This window comes from Tenebrio molitor, chromosome 1 (genome assembly GCF_963966145.1).
Source record: "Tenebrio molitor chromosome 1, icTenMoli1.1, whole genome shotgun sequence".
Taxonomy (NCBI): Eukaryota; Metazoa; Arthropoda; class Insecta; order Coleoptera; family Tenebrionidae; genus Tenebrio; species Tenebrio molitor.
Window position 1 is genome coordinate 39,424,701 of NC_091046.1, and position 21,052 is coordinate 39,445,752.

Below are 21,052 nucleotides of genomic sequence, written 5' to 3' on the forward strand. Positions count from 1 at the left end.
TCATCAACACCGCGAAGCTCGCATCCTGCTAGTTTTTCTGCAGATCGACGCTTCCGCTTCAGACGAACCAAGCTAAGACGCCGGTTTCGACGATCACGACTTGAAAGCATCCCGAATTTGCGAACGCGTAAATGAAGGCGTCTGACGGCCCTATCCGACAATTAAAAAAAAAGTAAACAGTGTAACGGGTGTTTTTTTAAATTTGGCGTCGAAGTAGGCGTTGAACTGTCGATTGTGAACGAACTATACAGGTTACGGATCACGGATCAGCTGTTTAAATCTTACGCTTTATACGAGTGGTGCGATCTCAATCGACTTTCCAATGCCTACTTCGACGCCAAATTTAAAAAAACACTCTTTATGTATTTTGATGTTGATAAAATATTATTTAGAACTAGTGCACAAAGTGTCTTTTTCACTCGTGGGATCGCATGCGGCTCGCGGAGTCAAACTTCCCATTCGTGTAAAAAAGTAGTACTTTACGCACTCGTCACATAAATTACTATTTCATTTCTTGTAGGTACATTCATTGCAACAAAATATTTTTAAAATTGTTATTAACTACCACTGTTCCTCGTAAAGTGTCGTCAGAAGCAGTGAAAGTATTTTTAGCTTCTTCCACTCTTTCTAAATTCAAATTAACGCAAAAAGCGGAATGGATGACATCGTTATACTTAATAATAGAGTAATGAGCGGATTTGTTATAAATTTCTGTGTTGGTTGATCGATTTCGGTTGTTCACAAATAGAGTTTTTTCGAGGAGAAGTTTAAATGTTTGATGGCTTGCAAGGTTTCACTGGAAAAATCTTGGAAATAAATTATGTATGGTTATTTAAAGTAAGCGGCGATGGGAGGAGTCTAAATTATTCAAAATAGTGAAGTAACGGTGACGTGACGAAATGAAATAATGGGTTGGTAGTGGTGAAAAAAATTGAAAGCGGGTTTTTGCCACGAATTAAAAAAATTACTCGAAATAATTGCATATAATATCTGGAGCGTCCAGCTTCGCCTCGAGTCACTTAATCACGCTTAATGGAGTTATTTCATTTGAATTATTAGAAAATAAGTGTTGTTCTTGTAAGAGGTAGTTAATCATAGTTTTTTTCTTGTCCTAAATTGACACCAAATAATGAAACTTGATGAATCTGAAGAAGAGATTAGACTTTTATGGTGTGTGATCAAAATCCTAATAACAACTTCGGCTTTTAATGGAGGTCCGAAAAAGCCGACCGTGGATAATTTCCTTAATTCAGTTTTTGACTCGCCACACATCCCGTTTCCTCAAATAAAGGATCGACTGTCTTTCAACTTATTCTGTCAATATCAATGTCCCGAGTCGACTCGAGCAGTCCAAATCGTTTCAATTATGCATTGGAGCGTTAAAGAATTTATTGGGGCTTGTTTTTACAAATCATTTTTCTTCTTCACCTTCACCATGACCGTTACGATTCCGATTTCGTTTCAGTTTTATAAACTCATTGAAATGTCTTTCGATTGGGACCCCGCAAGAAAGTCGAAATTAAATCAATTGCGTTTCGACTGGCACGTGATGTCATTAAGAAGTAAATTGGAAATTGTCATTGATAGATAATTGAAACAAGTTTATTTTGTTTCCAGGTCTGAAAAAGCACAATCCAATAAAACCCGAACGAATTCTCATTTTGGTAATAAATGCGGCCGTGTATATTTGCTACACAATGAAAAATTTGCATATTCGACACAATTCGCAAATTCAATAACACTCCGATACCGGAAGGGAAGTTGCCGATTCAATTAAAACGGAAGCGCGACATGGGTTTCTTTCTCAGCCTGGTGTGTTTTTTCCCAAATTCCCGAATTTGTTGGTGGTGAGGACGAAATTACAGCAACGATTTTCACCTAATCTGATTTTAATTATTCCAACTAAAATAACATGTAATTTACTTTAACAAAAATGGGGGATCCAGATTAACCATTACATTTGGGCGATAGCATTAAATTATTCGTCGTAATAAATCATCCGACCGGTCGATAAATCTGTGGAAACTTGGAGGCACTTTTCAAATTGTGCAAACTAATTTGTAATTAGCAGAGTTGCTGGTAGGACTTGGTATTTTATACGGGCTTCGGCGATAAGGATCCCGTAATTAGCGAGACTTATGACAAAAATTAAGCGTTGATGAAACGAACGAAAAAATCCAAGTAAACTGCTCACTTTGGAATAATTACTGCAAAATAAACGACGTGGGCCTAAATTAGCCAAACAACTCGATTTTCTTAGTTTGGCCAGGTCAAGAGACAAGGGGGATCTTCGAGGACGATCACTGTATACAAAATAAAGAGGGAAAAATTTCACAGGAAATTAATACACTTACAAATTACTCGAAAAAATAGTTTGTACTATTCACAAGACATGGAAAATTAGTTATTTACATTAGAGTCCGGTAGGTGTATTTTCTAGCGCGAGAGCAGGTTTCAGGCTCGAGGCGAAGCCGAGTGCCTGTTGTTAAGCCTGGTTGTGTCTCGTTTTTACAAATTTTTGAAGAATGGATTCCAGCAGTGATTCTGAGAAAGATATCCAAGATATCCCCTAAGAGACTAAAGCGGCATAATTTACAAGTTATCAAAAAAAAGAGATGAAATAAAATGTGACTTTTTCTAAAAATTGATGATAGAAAGAAATGCCATAAAACTTTCAAGAAATGTCAATCTGACAATTTTAGTTTAAGAAGAAGAAGAAGAAGCATTCTTTTGGATCTAAAACCAGCGAAGATGAGCTCACATTCTGCTGACGTAGTAGAAAAATGGTCCTTTTATTGGACGTTTATTCTAGACTACTGCTTATAATTAAAAACAAGAGCGACTAGAAATTGTCTCAATTACGACAGCACAGAGCACCGTAAAGTAAGTCTCTAAGAAAAGGAGGAAGAGATTTTGTTTCCTATGGAAGTGAGAAATAGCAGAGATCCGGTGGACATTCTGAACGGGGAGATACAGGAAGATCCGTGATAGGTGATACAGAGAGATACAGGGAAAACATGGGAACATAGAGAAAGAGGCGAAGAAGATACGAGAAGATTTGACATGTGTGATGCAAAGAGATTTACGGAAGATACAGGGAAATCCGGAGGAGGTACAGGAAGATCTGGAATACACGGAAATTCAGAACGGGGAGATACAGGAAGATTCGTGAATTGAGATACAAAGAGATCTACGAAAGATACTATGGGAGATTCAGAAAGATCCCGGACATACATGGACGACTAGAAAAGATAGAAGAAAATCTGGAGGAAGTACAGGAAGATCTGAAATACAAGAAAAACATGGAAATATAGAGAAAGAGGGGAAGAAAATACAGGAAGATTTGATATGATTGATGCAAAGAAATTTACGGAAGATACAGGGAAATCTGGAAACGGTACAAGAAGATCTGGAATACACGGAAATTTAGAACGGGGAGATACAGGAAGATTCATGATAGGAGATACAGACAGATCTACGAAAGATACTAGGGGGGATTCAGAAAGATCCCGGAGACATACATGGATGACTAGAAGATACAGGAAGATCTGGAATACAGGGAGAACATGGGAACATAGAGAATAAACCGAAGAAGACACAGGAATATTTGACATGAGTGATGCAAAGAGATTTACGGAAGATACAGGGAAATTTGTGGGCGGTACAGGAAGATCTGGAATACAGGGAGATCATGGGAATGTACAGAAAGAGACGGGGGAGATACAGGAAGATTCGGAATGGGAGATGCAGAGAGATTTAAATGAGATACCGGGAGATCTGGTGGAGATAGAGGATGGAAATACATATTCTATTTTGTCTTAAAAAATTAATCAACCCACCGGTCTGGAACGTTATTGAGCTGTACTCGTATTAGCGTCAAAAATCTTTCTCGCTTTGTTTTTAACGGCCTCAAAACATGGAAAGAAAAATTTAGTAACTTTTCTTCAAAATCATAACTCATCTTTCATCTATGCCCCTCCTTTCTGGGATATCTGACGATGACTCTAACATTACCCTGCGCCACTTCACTGTTATAATCTCTTGGGCCTTCAAGGACTACCACACGTGAATTAGATGATGAGTCTCCAAGATACACTAGGACGACTATACCGCAGTCTCGCGTTTCAACTGTGCACGCGTCCCGAATCCTTCGGGACTGCGATGACTAGTCCGTTAAAAGCAATTTTAAGAAATTTCTCGCGCCACTTGACATAACCTGTGACTCACCCGGAAACGGCTTTTTCAGGGGGACCGAAAAAGTTCGCCGGTAAGACGATACGTGACTTTGTTTTTTATTTAGTTTAATTAGAGGAGCGGCGTGGGCGGTGGCGGCAGTGCGCGATACGACGGCCATCGGCGATAAATTTATCAGAAGCGAGTGGGTCCGCATCGGGAGGGAGCGTCGGCGGCGGCGAGCGCAATTCAATACCATCACCGATACGGCAGTCGTGGAAAAGAAGCATTGCACCGTCAACCGCTGGAATCTTTAATTACGCGAAAATTCCCAATACTGTATAGTCAGCTGTGACTAATTAATCAGATGTACAATTGAATTCCGCTTGTCTATTTAACAAACAGGAGAACATTCCTGCGGTGCCTAATCGAGATCTGTCCTCGCCGCGATGAAATATTGTTCCAGGAGCGATCCCAGGTGAAGCGCTCGTAATAATGGAAGTCATTTATTAGGAATTGTTTACACTGCGAGAGAGAGGGGTGACACTACAATTCTTGGTCTCGGTTAAGGGAGCTTCGGCGCGTTTGAGTAATGTCCGACTCACCTGTCACTTTATGAAGAATGAGTCGTTTGTTACGGAATATTAATCGATCATTGAATTTCCTCCCTTCTGCGTCACTAGATAAGTTTATTTTAGAATACTTCCGCTATCATGAAACAAACCCCTTTTATAAGAGTGTTTTCACAGTAAACATTTCATGACGTTTAAACTGGATAAAAGTAAATTTCTAAATGAAACATAAACACGTCCCGGATCCTTCGCTCTCTCATCAAATTCACCACTAGCTCGCACCTCCGATGCTGCTTTATTCATTAAAAACTACACGTATTTTGCCAACCGACCCTCGCCGCTTGAACACACAATTTACAACAACATTATTACAACAAGACCGAGAGCCCTCCCGATACCGCCCACTTATGAAACGGATCCCACCACGAATAAAACAAATCTCGATGTCGCGCAAATTTCTTCTCTTATTCATCACTCCTGCTGCACCGCTTCAATCCCAAAAGCTGAAACATTGACGGCGTTCCTGCAAAGTTAATGCGTATAAAGGTCACTAAACACTGTAATGCGTTTACGGTTTCTAATCATGAGCTGTAAATATTCTACGAACAGATAGATGTGCTTGCTGCTAAATCACAACTAAGCTCCTTATGAAATTCCTGCACAGCTGACTTCCTGCACCCAAAAATTCAACAGACTTGTTCCACAAATTCGAATTTACAAGAATTGACTTATTCATCTGCCTAGAAAACGTCCTCCGCTCTTGCAATATTTAGTTCGTCGCTCTCCGCTTTTTGTTAACATTCAAGGAGTAATAGACACTATTTGCTTTTTCACGGCATTATAAAGTGCGAGTAACAGATTAATTTAATAGGAGGAAAACGTTAGAGCTAAGCGAGTCGTTGTCTGAAATTTCTGTATAATTCTACCTGCCTGCAGCAATTTCTCTGTACTCGTTGCTTGGAGTCAATGTCTCAGTTGAGACTAGAATATTAACTAAGCTGATTCATCTTTCATTTTTGTCTGACACAATGCTGGTCCGGACCCTTGACGAACACCGAAGGAAGTTCGTTAGCGGCGGAAAGGTTATTTGCTAAAGCGGTGCAGCAGGACCGATAGATAGTGCACATTAGCAGGAAAAAACTACAAAAATAACAGATGATTTCACTTTAATAGATTCTTTTTATTTTACGAGTTCACTGGATAGGCGAGAGTTAACTGTATTAATATTGGGCCTTCAAATAAATATATATTTAGAGTAGGCGTAGGAGACATTCTAATTCTTTTAACAGTGTAAAGTAATTTTTGTAGGTAACCAATTATTCTCGGGAGTTGCATAGTATGCATAGTAAGCTTTTTCCCGATTTCATATTGTCATATTCCGTAGAGGCAGAATAGGGGGAATGCACTACAAAAATTAAACATATTTTCTAACCTAATTTTATTTAGTTAAAATGTCAGGCGTTTCTTGTGTCATTTTCTATGCTGGAAAAATGTTGCAAACAATTGAATTTCCATAGGTTGCTCTAAATATTAATTTATGTGAAGGCCCGTTAGTATATGTATTATATCATTAAGAGTAGAAATGAGTCTTTTTGTGGCTACTTGGCTAGCCCAGAGATTGAAGGCCGAAACGTAGTTGAGGCCGACAACTGCGCGAGGCACAAAAAGACTTTCTACTCTAAATGATATATACTACATTTTTTATCTTTAAGCGGATCACAAAAAAAAAATCGAACATAAACTCATTTATAAACATAACATTTATAACATAGACTTATTTATTTTTCTTTTCCTTTTACAATGTTCAAATTTTAAGGCACTAGTAATTTCTACTTCCCCTGTTATTGGTACTTGGAGTTTCAATAATATTAGTAAAGTCTACAATGCTATTCAATCTATCCGATGTACTTTCTGCAAATGTCCACGTAAAACTTTCCCAAAATGGTGAATGATCACGATTTGTAATTTTTTGTATCCTGAACTTTTACTACAATAGCAGAGCCTAAACCTTCGATATCTTTTATTGTCAAATTGGTGAATTCATCGCATCACAAGCTTCGGTCCGACAACTCTATGGACATAACCTACAATAATTTATAATTCTTCGTCTAGGAAACTCAGAAATTTTACCTTTGTAGCCAGATCATGAACATTATTATACATACACAATTTAATCATATACTTTTCGGAACTTTGGTGGGACTAGATCCTACATAGGTAGTTTGCCGCGATCTGCGTCAATTTTCGGGGAGTAAAATTCATATCGGCACCGGACTTCAGTTATTTGCTAAATATAACAAAAGTTATCAAAACGTGAATAGCAAACGATTACAACTTACGGTTGTTTACTTTTCAACAGTGAACGGTTATCTTACATTATTTTTTAACTTTGACATCATGGCATCTGACATCCACGCTGTGGCCACGCCCACAACGCCACAACGGACGGCTCGTGACAGAATATAGGGGACGCGGTTAAATATTGGGTAATAATTTCGTTATTTCGCTTTTTTAGATACTTTTCTTTAACAGGGATAATTTAATTATTACATATTTCGTGCAACTGATAATTGTAATTGATAAATAAATCGTGACAAATATTTCAAACGACCTTACATTTGACCCGGTCGAGCCGCCTGTGGGACACTTCTACTCCTAGGACTTGAAGTACTTCTACTCCCCTCAGAAAAAAAATGACAGTTTAACCGTCTCTATGGAGATACACAAGGCGCGATTTTCGACCGCTTGAAGATAAATTTATTTTATAATCCCCGGAAAAAATCGGTAATCTGAATAATTTTGTACGAAAAAGCTCGTCGGCAGCGTCACATCCAAAATTCACTTTAGGAAGTGATCCGGCACGAGTGTATAATTTCACCAATTACCAAACTCTTCGTGAAAACATTCGGACGCAAATGCATTATTAACATTTTCGCATCCCGTACATCAAGCGTATCGAGTGTAGCACCGGATGATTTTGTTTAAATTTTCGTGAACCATTTCCGGCGAAAGCTCGCGCGTTTCCCGCCCGCCTGGAGAAAATACGAGATTCCGTTATGTGTTCCCGGTGCTAATTTCCATTTGCCCCACGACGTGTTGTTATGCAGTCGCAACCTCATGACCCGCCGAAAGCTGTGCTTATTTGGACTACCCGCCACTTCTTGCAACTATAAACGGAATAATTGAGAACAGTGTCAATGGGAAACAAGCCGCGGCTGGATACAAATTGAATTAAATAACGACCTGCCCAACAGTCGTCGCAGATGCTACAAGAAATTAAAGGGTGGCGAGGGAAGATAATAATGAAGCCGAAGTTTGAGAAAAGAACGGGGGAGAGATAAACATACCTCGGTTGATGGGAATCAAAACTCTTTGGTTGTTGGTCTTTGGTGGTACAAGTTGGGGCGCCGATACGAACCCATGAATAATTATTACGATAAATTTTTGATGAAATATGAGAGTAAATGATCAGAGTGGTGCTGACAAGGCCATTAAAAAGCCCACAACTGGCACGGGATGGAATTTTTGAGGGAACCCTTGAGCGGGGTAATTTTAATTAAAACGTAAAGCACCGGCGCAAAGTGAAATAATTTGTGATCGACGGTGTTGCAAATTATGGTGGTCCATAAATCGGGCAGGGGACACGACTCATGCATTTCCAATGGCGATAGTTTATAGAAAACCGTGAATCGTAGCCAACGAGCAAGAGACAGTAATCGAACTGTCTAGAACGGCCTGAATTAAAGATGGGCCGATAGAGCTATTCTCGTGCAGAATCCTAAACAGTATTGATTTGCAAAAGTAGCCTCACCAGCTCGGATTACCTGCCATGCACCCCCATTGTTGACAGAGGACGAAATTTGTTTGCGGGCCGCAGGATCCAGGCACTAAGCTTAAAATATGACGAGCGGAGTGGAGTGCAAAACATTAAATTGTTAATAGGAACTGAGATTTCGGGAGCGATTAGTAATTTATTTGGTGCGATGACACCCGCACTCCTCGACGTTGAGGGCGCCGAAAACCCGGCTTTTGTTTAACGTATCGAAGGTCTTTGTGCAAACACCAGTTAATTACAGCCGACGCCACCACTGGACAGAGCCACTCTCGTGATCTATGCCTTACTTGTTGCACTTCGTCCTGATCTGCGACGTTGAATTATTGCACTTCGCGACGACTTCGCACCATAAATCCTCGCTAGTTTGTTTTATAATAATGAGCTCGACTTTTTCCACCCGAGAATCGATAACGTAATTACTCAGTAGATTAGACCGTCCCTATGATTCATGGACGTTAGCGCCGCTCACTCCACCGTTTTAAAGTTTTTATTGGAGCTTAGGTCGCGGATTTATGACCCCAATAATTGCACCTCTTTCAGGGTTGCTACACACATGAATTCGAACGACATCCCCCGAACTCGACACCGGGCGCCCGAGAAGGCCGTGGGCGGAGCTTTATTTACACTGCGATCACACGCGCTTCGGACCACGTGACGTCCCCTTTTCGCACAGACTCACAAAAAATGTTGACTTAAATGTTTAATTGAAAATCGGTTTTCCAACAACCTCTTGAACCCGCTCCCATTCGAAGAACTTTTCTTTCATTTGTCTACATATTTGTTAAATTCTTTGCTTTTTCTTTTTCCCTGTTTGCGAACAGCCCTATACAGCGATGTCTGTGGCCACTTTAAGAAATACTCTTTGGGGCAACTTTGTGAAGAAAGAAGGCAAAGCACCAAAGTCAATAATAAAGGAAAATAAGTTTATGTGGATTTATGACGGTTCGGCACCCTTGTGGGGCGCGGTATTTATTTGCATTTGGCCTTATAGAAATTTGTTATTTTTGGATTTTATTCATGCCCATTGTATACGTAGAGGTATCGCATTTTACGTCAGTCAAACAAACAGAGAAATCAAAAGCTTTTATCGCCTTTCTGTGAAAAGTTTAATATTTACATTCCAGATCAAACTACTCAGTTACTTTTCAGTTACAGACTCCGGAGTGACTATTTACATAATGGCAACAAGAAATAACAGCAGTTGAAGGATCACAAAACCTCCGGGCCGTTATAAATATTTAGACAGTGCGATTCGGGTTTTGGTATTATTTATATGTGGAGAAAATGTGAGTTAATTTTTGATAACCGATACAGAAATATTAATCCGTAATTAAATTGAATAAACACGATGCGTGATATTTACTTTGGGTAAAATGGTTTGTTGTTTGTTTACGCGAATTTGCCGAATTTATGATAAACAAACCTGCCTGCGCTTAAATAAATATGCAAATTTCTGAATTACAATAGAAACAAAAATCTCATCAGAAAAATTGAATTATTTTCTCATTTGCTTTCGCTCCGGGACAATTTCTCATTTCGTGTAAAAAGGCATTTTATTTTCCGCGGCAATTTTTATAATGAAAGACAATTTTTTTCTCAAAAAAGTGTTTCCTTTTGTGTGCGCGAATCAATCTGCATAACCTTTGCTGCACACGAAACAGACAAAAGGAGAAACACAAGACACGCATCGTCTCAATATTAGTTTTCATCGATATGGATAAAACAAAAAATCCTATTGAACTCCGGATGGGAAGAGCTTTACTTATTCATAATAGAAAATTCAAATGTGGAGGTCCAGGTAGTCGCTAACAAAGAAAAACAAGATGCACAAGCACATGCAGAGGAGAAAATTCCACCCGGTCCCGGCCGTTTTGCTCTTCTTTCAGAATAAAAGATATTTTTTAAATTGGTTGTCTTTACTGAGGGACATTCTCCTCTAGCATCTCCTGATATTGCATGCACAGAAGCAAGTCAGGGTTGCTACCCCATCACCATGCAGTTTTTTTCTGATGTATTATTCTCACACTCGAGGCTCTAAAATTGCACTCTTCTAGTGTAACAGCGTCATAATGAAGTACTTCCGTCGACGGAGCGGCAAAAATTCAAATCTCATCTGCGAATAATTTTTAATTGAGCAACTAGAACTCCACCTCGCTATCGAACTGTCAAATAAAAAATAAAAAAATTAAAATCTTGGTGATCTCGAATCAGGTAAGTGGCCTCGGTGCGTCTAGAATCTGCCACCTGCGCCGAAAAAATGTTCCGCTTCCACTACATCGTGCTTTTTGCTAGAGAGAGGGTCAGGAATAACAAGGGAGCTACAATATAAGAGCCCGTGGTCCTGCATACTCTACGATTTTTTCCTGCAGCCCCTGCGATCAATGCACGTCGCTCCTGGATTAAACTTGTACAAAAATAAACAAAAGGAGAAGCAAAAGTTTTAAGCTTAAGGGAAAAGTTGCAAGGAGGGAGAACTTTGCTCCTTGTGCCCGAATGTTTTTTTTTATTTTTGTCCGAATTTATCAACGGGTCGGAGATATTTCCACAAATTAATCACGATATCAGGCGTATGCGGATGTGCGTGCCGAATAAATCGAGGGAAATTTTTGCGTGACTCAAGTGTGAAGAGACAATGGCGCGAACGGTGCGACATTTTCCGTAATGGCCACCGAGTGCGATTCAAATGGGATCGCGAATAAAAATCGGAAACCACCGCCGGTCCCTACATTAATTATTTTATTTATTGAACGTAAACGCCTCGATCCCCCCGAGGAGGTCATAAAATTAAGGTTTATTATTAATAACTGCCACACAAAGAGCGATAAGTAATAGAAAAGGCAGCCACGAGCTAAATAGATTGCGCTCCGACAATCCAGAAGACCCCATTTAACTGATTGTGCAAGGATATTGGGAATACGACCTTTATAATTAACTCGCTAAATACTAAACTGATAGGGCTATCGGTGGATGTAAACTTCGGGGAGACCACACCGATGCCACCTCCCTCACGTCCACCTCCTCGAACCCGCACAAGTGTTTACGTCTCTTTTGCATAAAACGTAATCATCTTGATTAAAATTTTTAACGTCATGCGGTCAAGCAGAAAGGAATCAGGTTTTTTGATAACGACGACCTACATACTTCATGTTTGTGTTTTATTCTCTCACAGTGAAACATGGGTAAAAGAGATTAGAAAAAAAAATATCTGCTCATCTAAATGGAATACACTTGTTTTCATTGCAAACAAGGCTTTGTAGATAACAGGAAAAATTCGAATCTCTCGGATAATTGCAACACAGAAAGTTGCCGATCAAAACTGATTGCATTCAGCTTTCCCAGAAACCTACTGTGCTTAAATGCATTTTCCTCGACTAGCGTTAAAGATTGAGTTATATTGTTTCCTGCGTTCGATTTGCTATTATCGAGCCTATAAATAGTATATTAAAGAACAAGTTTTAAAAGGGTTGATTTGGCGCACGAGTCCCAGGTGTAGAAAACGAACCGTAGGGGAGTTTTCCATGGGACGAGTGCTCCAATGCCCTTATAAAACGAGTTTTTTGTTATTTTTTCAAATTTGTACCCTTTTTTAATTTTTAAATAAAAAAATTAAATTTTCAAATTCTAGGAAATTTTGTATTAATGGGTAATTCAAGGTAACGGATGCAACTACATCTGCAACATATGTTACAAAGTAGAGTTTGAACGTTAATATTGGAAGTTTTTTGGTGTAAATGACAATAATACACTGAAATATTGATAAAAATTTTCTTAGAGATTTATTAAACCACGAGTGCGTCAATAGATAGCCGTAAACGACTCCAACTTGAATACAATAATAGACCTATTAGAGACGCAAATTCGAAAAATGCAATTTTTAGACTGCATCTAGCTCATAAAGAAGATATCGTTATTTTCATTGAAAAAATATTCCGGCGCCTCCACCATTTTTTGCATTATACAAATTAAAAATGCGATGTTAAAGGTAGAACCATGCGGTTTTCAGTATTCGATTTACCATGACCAGATCCATAAAAGTGAATTATTAGAATAGATCTAGCTCAAACCGTAAATATGATATCGGCATTGACAAAATATTTTGGTTTTTCCCATGTTTAAAAGAATTCACAAAATGTGTTACTTGGAGACCTGATTAATACCTTCACGCAAGATTTTATAAAGAAATGTTCTAACTCTTCCTCCAAGAGAACTGGTAAGAAATTATCTATATGACAGATTGTACAGTCGCGAGCAATAAATTCTGATCGTCAATATCATTTCAAAATTTGGTTAGATTGTCACAAATTTAAAAAATTCCCTGTCAATTAATTTCATACAATATGATGATAGGTTATGATATTCACAACCGTTTTACAATGGAACATTTTCCATTGCTTCAAAGTATAATTTTGACGACCATTTTTTTTAGCTCGCGACAGTACCTGTATTCGATATCTCACTAAGTAATAAACATTTATTGAGATAATTTGAGAGGTGTGTTTTTTTAAATGCAGAAAATTTTTGAATAAAATATTTAGAAATGTATCAAAAAATGTGGGTACGATTACATCAGTGGGTAGGTAAATGAAAAGTGTAAAGCGATCAATTTAATAATTATTATTTATACCACAAGTGAGATATAGACACAATTATCTCACGTATGTAATGAGGCTGAGTATAGTCACATGAATGCGGTAATAATGTAATACTCGTCCCACATGTTGCGTCCAAAACTTTTTCTACGACCGCTCAGAATTGAATTGGATAAAAATTCAATTCAAAGTGATAGTAAAAATAAGCGTTGATTGTTTGAGTGCAAGTTTGCGAAGAGAAAATGAGTTCCTTAGACGATTTGCTTTCAGAGACGAAGTATAGTTTTCCCATTTATAATTTGGTTTTACTACCAGCCCTGTTGTCAGGGAGTTAAATACCTCGACAATAGGCAACTACCGCCATAAATCCTAGGACTGTAAAAGAAGGTCTGTTGTCTGACCAGGTTACAATATGTTCACTATTGCCAAAACCACAACCCCAGCCCCTAATAATTGCAATTGCACTGCCATAAAACCAAATTATAAATGGGAAAACTATAACAGCGTCGATACTTGTGTTAGTTCTCGTCTCTGAAAGGTCACGAGTCTCTCAATTAGCTTGTTTAATTTTTTAAAATATTTCCATTATTTACCGCAAGGCTTGAGTTAAAAATTGTATTACCGAAGGGTGTTCAATAAAAAATTTATTACTGTACGACGTTCCGTAAAGTAACTTTATTACCTGTCCGAAATGAGTGTGATAAATAGGAAATATCACACGGTCGGACATAAAATAAATTTAATTAAAAGAGCCTCCATATAAAATCTAATTTGTCATTTTTCAAAACTCGATTGATCCAACATTAAAAGTTAGATATTTATTTATTTAATCGATGTAATTGGTCTGATCATGAAAACGTTTTATTTGACAGCTCACGATGTACTAAAACTAAACGAACTCATGTTTGTCATTTTCCAGTGACGAGACATTTATCTCATTTTGAAAAGTCAACCGGACGGAATCGTCGCCTTTTTTATCGTGCCGGATTTATTAACACTTTCCCGTGTTAAATCTAGTGTGGCCTAAAACGCATTTCGGTTCTTTTATAAATTTCGTCTGGATCTGATGATAATCTATACATTTCTGTTTTTGTAGTGGCATCTGGTTGTTATTTGAACCTAATGGGCGGACGTAAAAGCTGCAGTGAGATAAACAAGTCGCCAAAAACGGAATTAAAAGCCGTCCAATTGGGGAATTTGTTACAAAGTCAGAACGAGGCGTATATCAAAAACCTTTTTAGGTAATAAAAAGTACGAGGAAAAACTATAACAGTCGGAATATTTCTCTTTTACAGTCAGGAAGGCAATTTCTCCGCAATTTATTGCAAGAACAGCATTCGAACGATTCCGATGCCATTTTCACGTGTTATATGCCACATTTTCATCGGTTCAACTCCACAAATTCAATTCTTGACACATTAAAAAAAATTACTGCGCTGCAAGACCCGCTCCGGTTTTATTCTCGTCGGCACCGTTGCGTTCGCTGGAAATGTCACCAAATCTTTTTGCACGACGTTCACCTAATGTCCCCTTACTTCGGAACAGTATATCTTGGGCCCTTGGAGGGCTTCTCCGAGACGACACATGTCCAAATAGAGCCTCGGGGAACCATACCGGAAGTTCTGGTTTAAGCAAACTCCAAGCGGGGATTCTTGTTTTAATAGGTTATGTAGATAGGCCGTAATGTACCAGGTGATAAACAAATTTGGCTCCAATTAGCATTTCCGTGCCCTCTCCAAATATTGACCGTCCAAATATTTCAATTATTTTATTAATTGTTGTACCTTTTCGGGCCGAAATTGGCCCTAATGGCACCATAAATATCCGGGGGTGTTTACTAATTAAATTAATATCTCTGCTGAGGGCACAACCACGTGGGCCAATTAGATTGGCGGGAAGGGAAATTTGAATAATTGAGCCGCCCCCGAAAAAAGACTTCTGCTCTCGACCGGTAAGAATGTCGGATAATGGTTTAAAATTTAATACATCATAGTGAGCCGTTTGTTCAGGGGCGTACGTGTGACGGCTTAGCGGAGTCCCAAGGGGTAAACCGGAAATTGTGCGAGTTATTATGCGAAGCGGTTTACGCCCCCTCGCAGCGAAGGGTGAAACACAGCTATTGTTATATTGTCAGCACGCCATGACAGCAGATAGAAACGTCAAGATGTGGAATTTTGCACGTGCAGCCCGCCATCAATCGGCGGCTTTGTAAAATTTAGATGCGAATTTTTTTTTCAGTTCCTGCTGAACTTTATATTTTATTCATTCTCGCCGAGATGTCATTCCATTTTTATGGCACCGTAAAGATGGCCAATTCGCTTTCTTGTTATCAATCGTTATTTTTGTCTAAACGTGACTTAAATACGAATCCGGGGGCAAAGGGTGGAATTATGTGAGCGGCAAGAAAACTAGAGTGCAGAGTAATCTCTCGGATGTAGACAGTGACGGTTCCAATTTATAGAAAGCCGATGCATCATCCTTTTGCCACTTTATTTATCTTTAGGTTGGTCGCGTCGAGTTCTTTTTAATTTGGTCGCTTTTAAGTCGCTCCAACAGGCAAAAGAAACACCGCGAACGTGTCAAACCAATAAAAACACTAAACTCTTTAGCGTTTCCGTAAAATTAAGCAAAGTATTCGTTATAAACTTGCCGAAATCAGTTTTCCAAATAAAATTAAAACCCTTCAGAACTTCAGAAGTGTCTCGAACACTTTCCGACGCTCATTAACATTTAACCGGGCCCCATAATTGAATAAAAATGCCTTAATTAGAACAGAAGCTTTTATAATCGGCGAAGAAATCTCCCAATTGAAAACATTATCACACCTGCACAATCTCGCCGAAATCCCCAACAAATTTAAATTAAACCGAATACGCTCGAATATGTCCGGACTAATTTCGAAATGGGGGGAAATTGTCGTCAAAAGCGTCGCCGCGGAGCTTTCGCCGCGCCTCCCTCGGCTTCATAACAATGCTTTCAGAAAAAGTAACAACACATTTGGTGACGTTGAAAACATGTGGCTTTCAGTAAAAAACTTAAGGAACGCGGAAAACAACGCTGCTGTTAGTTGTAGTGCTCTCAAATCGGTTTGCAGAAGAAGTGGGACGCCTTTAAAGAAGACACACGAACATAACAAAAACCACATGCGCTCCGTTGTATTTGAAACATTTCAAAACCCCCGTCTGATGGATTCATGGCTCATTGTGTACAGGTACGTTCTGGTAATGATGGAAATGTCAGGGACCGGCCAGACTATCATATCTCTCTTGTATTGATGTTCCGGCAAATAACGCGCCAAACTCGATATTTTCCTGTAACGATTCGTAACTTACCTAAATAATTGCTCGATTTCAAAGCATTTCAGGCCAGCATTGCACAATCTTGGCTGCAATTATGTTATCTGAAACAAAATGCAATTAATTTTAACAACCGTAATGTCATTAAAAATTCAACCAAAACTTTCAAATGTCGTGGCTCATATTTCATAGGAAATTAAATTTCTAAATGCGCGTTTACAAGCAAGCTGCCAGCTTACGGAAGTACTTTGTACTTTTTGTTTCTGCGTAACCATTTAACGTCCTCACGGAAATGGATCTGTTCTCCTGAGCTTTATCTGAACGAGGGCGACGCGACAAAGGCGAGTGAGCCCCGTTCCTTTCAATTTATTCCGAACACCGTGTTTTTCAAAAATATTAAATATTCTTCAAACCGCTCGTCGGGCAGGAACAACGCACCAGTTTGGTTTTAAAATAAAGCCGTCCAAAGAATTCTCAAGGGATGGAGAGTTACACGAAAAATACACAACGCCGTACTTTATCGTTTTTTAAGATTCGACCGTATTTAAAGGAACCTTTTTCTACACCTCATTAAGTGAAGAGAATCTTATTCACTTTGAGTAGTTTTTATTTCGTCACTTTCACGCAAACACGAAGAAATAAAATGTTTACACTGTACAATAAACGCTGGGTCATTTCTGGTGTAACAAAAAAAGATGAGACTACACTCAAAGGAATTTTTATTATTCTTTGTTCAACGATGGAAACGTTTTTCGTTAATTCAGAGCAATAAATAATAGAACACACATGAAAAATATGTCCTTTCTTAACAGAAGTCAAGCTTGATGTTGTCAAAAATTTTACAGAACTTTTATAAAAGCAGAATCTTGTTATGTTGTTTCTTTTTCTGTTAATTTTAGTTCAATCTTTGCTTCATCCTTCCATAGGATATTCCGAGATAATTAATTATCGACCCCATTGCATTAATTCTCTATTTTGTTAGAGTTTCTGAAAGTGAGCTTGTTTACTTTCATGTGTCTAGACTATTATGTCTATTTAAGCAACATTTACAAAAACAAATTTTAGGATATTTTGTTTATAATAAGTACTATTCCAAAAGCCATTAGACGTTTAAGATAATATTACAATTAATGACAACGCAAAATACAATGCGACATAAAATAAGTATAAGTCTAACAGGATTCCATTTATATCTTTATAGAGAACAGTAACTTCTACGTAAATCAATTCCAATTTCAAATTACTTCATTAGTAAATGAAAAACATTAACAGGTTTAAAGCAAAAAGTCAGGTGTTCTAAACCTCAACACAAATCGGTGGTGAGCTGAATTATTATTAAATTTAAGACAGATGAAGTATCAAATAAAAAATTTAGTTTCAGCATTCCTGAAAAACTTTATTCTAGACAGAAACATTGTAATAATGCGCAAAATATCCTCAAATAAAAAAGGAGATAAATTTAAAATTACTGTCAAAGAACATCAAACGAGGATTATACGAAAATGAAAAAACGAAAAAAAAACACGCTTTCAGAGAAGAAGAAGAAAGTAGGAATAGATTTTGCGACAGAATATCTGAAAATGTGGACAACAGAAAAATGAAATACTAATTTATTTAGTGATGAAACAAATAATATATTCCGGTGGGATTCGGCGGATGGAAAGGTTTATCCAATGACATGAGGTGTAACTAAAATTTAGTAACAAAAGAATAAGGTGCAGAGGAGCGTCGATAAATAATTTAAGGATGTTTATTAATGAAGAAAATTGATCCTGGATTGCAGCTTGTATTCCAACAACGTAAGTCAAAATATTTCCGAATAACGAGTCATTAAGTGGCCAGCTGGATCACCAGATCGGAATTAAATTGAGCCGATGTGGGACGCGGTGAATTAAATTGGAGATCCGAAAAGATTCAGTCCATTTGTGCAGAAACATTTTTAAATTAGATAAACGACACTATCCACATTATAAAAAATATAGGGTGTTCATTGAAATTTATCATCAAAGTTGGCGTTGAAGAGTCGATTGTGAACGCACCCCTCGTCTGTCTACAGAGTAAAAATACAAACAACGCAAAAAGTGAGGTTAGATTTAAACAGCTATGCTGATCCGTGATCTGTAATCCGTGGTGCGTTCACAATCGACTCTTCAACGCCTACTTTGAGGATAAATTTAAATGAACACCCGATATATAGTATCTTATCTAATATTAAACAAATTGTAAACTGCGCAATTGTTCAGAAGTTATTTTGTTTACTACTAGTGGCGTTGGGAAGGGTTCCACTCTAGGACCGTTCATTTTCTTTACCATAAATTCTATTCAATGAGAAATGAGGGAAATTATGAAATCATTTGCATTGTCGCTGTGGTGTTAAATATCAGAAGATGACACGTTCCATCTTTCGCACGCAAAGTCAATTTAACAACTTCCAGATATTCAATTAATGATCTTCAGATCGACGTAATATAATTAATGATCTATCTACACCACGCTTTGGACATCTCGTTATTAAAACCCAGCTAAAATATGGAACACAATTTTGGGAATCTAGATACTGTCAAGTGCGAACCTTGCTTTGCTAACAAGTCATGCAGAATATTGTGATGTTACAATTGTGACGGCCGTTACACAATAGACGTAACTACACAATTGAAATTGTTTATTTTTAAACGAGGAGAATAAAATGGTTCAATGGATGGCTCAGAATCATGATTGTGAAATATTTTTAACTATGATATATGTAACAAGTGGTGTGATTATCCCAGCTGAATATGCTGTTCCGGTTTCACGAGTCATATCATCCTTCCTTTTTGTTTACAACTATTGAAACAGGATATGCTGCTATTTGATTGCAATTCAAAATTATCCCAAAACGTTTTTTACTTTTTTGTTTTAATTATCAATGAACAAAAAATTAATAAAAAATAAATAATCAATCCGTTGGATCTGTCCTTTTATTATACGAGGAGGTCTTTCTGTAGTTCTGGTCACCCAGCATATTATGCATGTTGAAACAGGCTATCTTCAAAGTTGAAATGAAGAGGATATATTTTTTTAAAGTTTCTAAGGTGAGGAAACGATGTGATCCAACATTTTTTAAATTTAGAAATTTAAAAAGAAAAACAAGAAATGTTTAAAATTGTTTTGTTCTGCTTTGTATTCTTCAACTAATTGTGGAAATTTTTAGGTAGTGTAACCATGGATGTTTGTAAATTTTTTGGAAAAATCGATATGCTTCAGCCACAATGACTATTAATTAATGTTATATACAGGCATTGTTTTTGTTATTTCGTGTTTATATTGTAACCGACAATTTGTATCCGCGGGTGAAGCAACTGTTGTTATCATTCGACGTAATTATCTAATTTAAAATTTTCCTTTATCAAGGTAAACCTTTGTCGGAAATTGCTCCGGTGTTTCAAACGCAAATATGTCAAACGTAAAATTTACTGTTGGCGCTATAAAATACGCCGGTATATTGTGAATAAACGGTCCGATGATAACGACAAAGTACACACAAAAGAACGTAAGTTGCCATTGAAATTTGAAAATCAATATAACACGGCTGATATACAACAAAAGTACCGGGTGATAAAAAGGAAGGAGACGCGTGGGGTGGATTCTTAAATTTTTTCCTCGAAATTGCCGACAATAAAGTATGAATAAAAAGTCCCCGAAAGAAAACAGCACGAAATCTACTTTGACTATGGTTAGTAAATTTTCGACGTAAATCGAATAAAAACGAAACGCGTTTGTCCTGTTGGGTCTGCTAATGGGATTCGTCGTTCGACCGCTCCATATTGATTTTTTCGTTTATAAATAAAGCAAACCAGTTTTTATTCGGCGTTTCTTCCTATTTCTGGTAGGCGACACTCTCCTTCTAATTAGTCGTGTCTGATCGCATTCGCCATGGGAAACACACAAGAACTGCATCAACCATTCCAATTACAGAACGGAAGAGGCGGCATTCAATCATTCCCTACATTAATACGTCTGTGATTATACAAATCTCCGACGAACAATGCCACCGAATTTGTTTCTCGGATCTCTCAAAGAGCTTCGACCACGTCTCCCTCCGCACAAAAGGTTCCGCGTAGCATCGAACTGTCACGTGAGCCCGCCAAAAACCCGGATGATGTTCCAAATTGGTTCTATTTCGTTTCGCGGCAACCCGTCTCTGTTCCAGCGCGTATCATCAAATCCGGAATGAAAACTCATGTAGGAATGACTTGATTCAATTAGAATCCGCACAGCCCCATGGCGATCCAATTTGGGGCGTTGAATCAGTCAAATGTGAAAATATTTTATAGATCGCCGGATTAAACGATCGAATTCCGCCGCCGATGGACCAAAAAATACGACCGAATGAAGTTTCGCGTGCAGGGGAGGGCGGGGCAAAAAGGGGGACCCGTCAATATACTGCACACAATATGAAACAGAAGAAACGAGTGTCTAGAAGACAAGGTGAGAAAGAAGAGGCGGAAGAATGAAAAAGAAGAACAGAAAAATGAAAAGAAAATAGGACACCAAAAGGAGTCCCATCTTCCTCTGCGGGTACCCCATCTTACAAACAGGATACCCCAT

General features: G+C 38.1%; 1 protein-coding gene across 8 annotated transcripts in view; it reads right to left on the reverse strand.

Annotated features, from left to right (window-relative positions):
* Window positions 1-21,052, reverse strand: part of LOC138126562 (irregular chiasm C-roughest protein-like) — a 104,998-nt gene that overhangs the window by 17,752 nt on the left and 66,194 nt on the right. For all 8 annotated transcript variants that reach the window (XM_069042371.1, XM_069042380.1, XM_069042384.1 and 5 more), the window contains one exon: window positions 16,502-16,569. The gene's annotated coding sequence lies outside the window, so the exon portion shown is untranslated. The remainder of the gene's footprint in view (window positions 1-16,501; window positions 16,570-21,052) is intronic.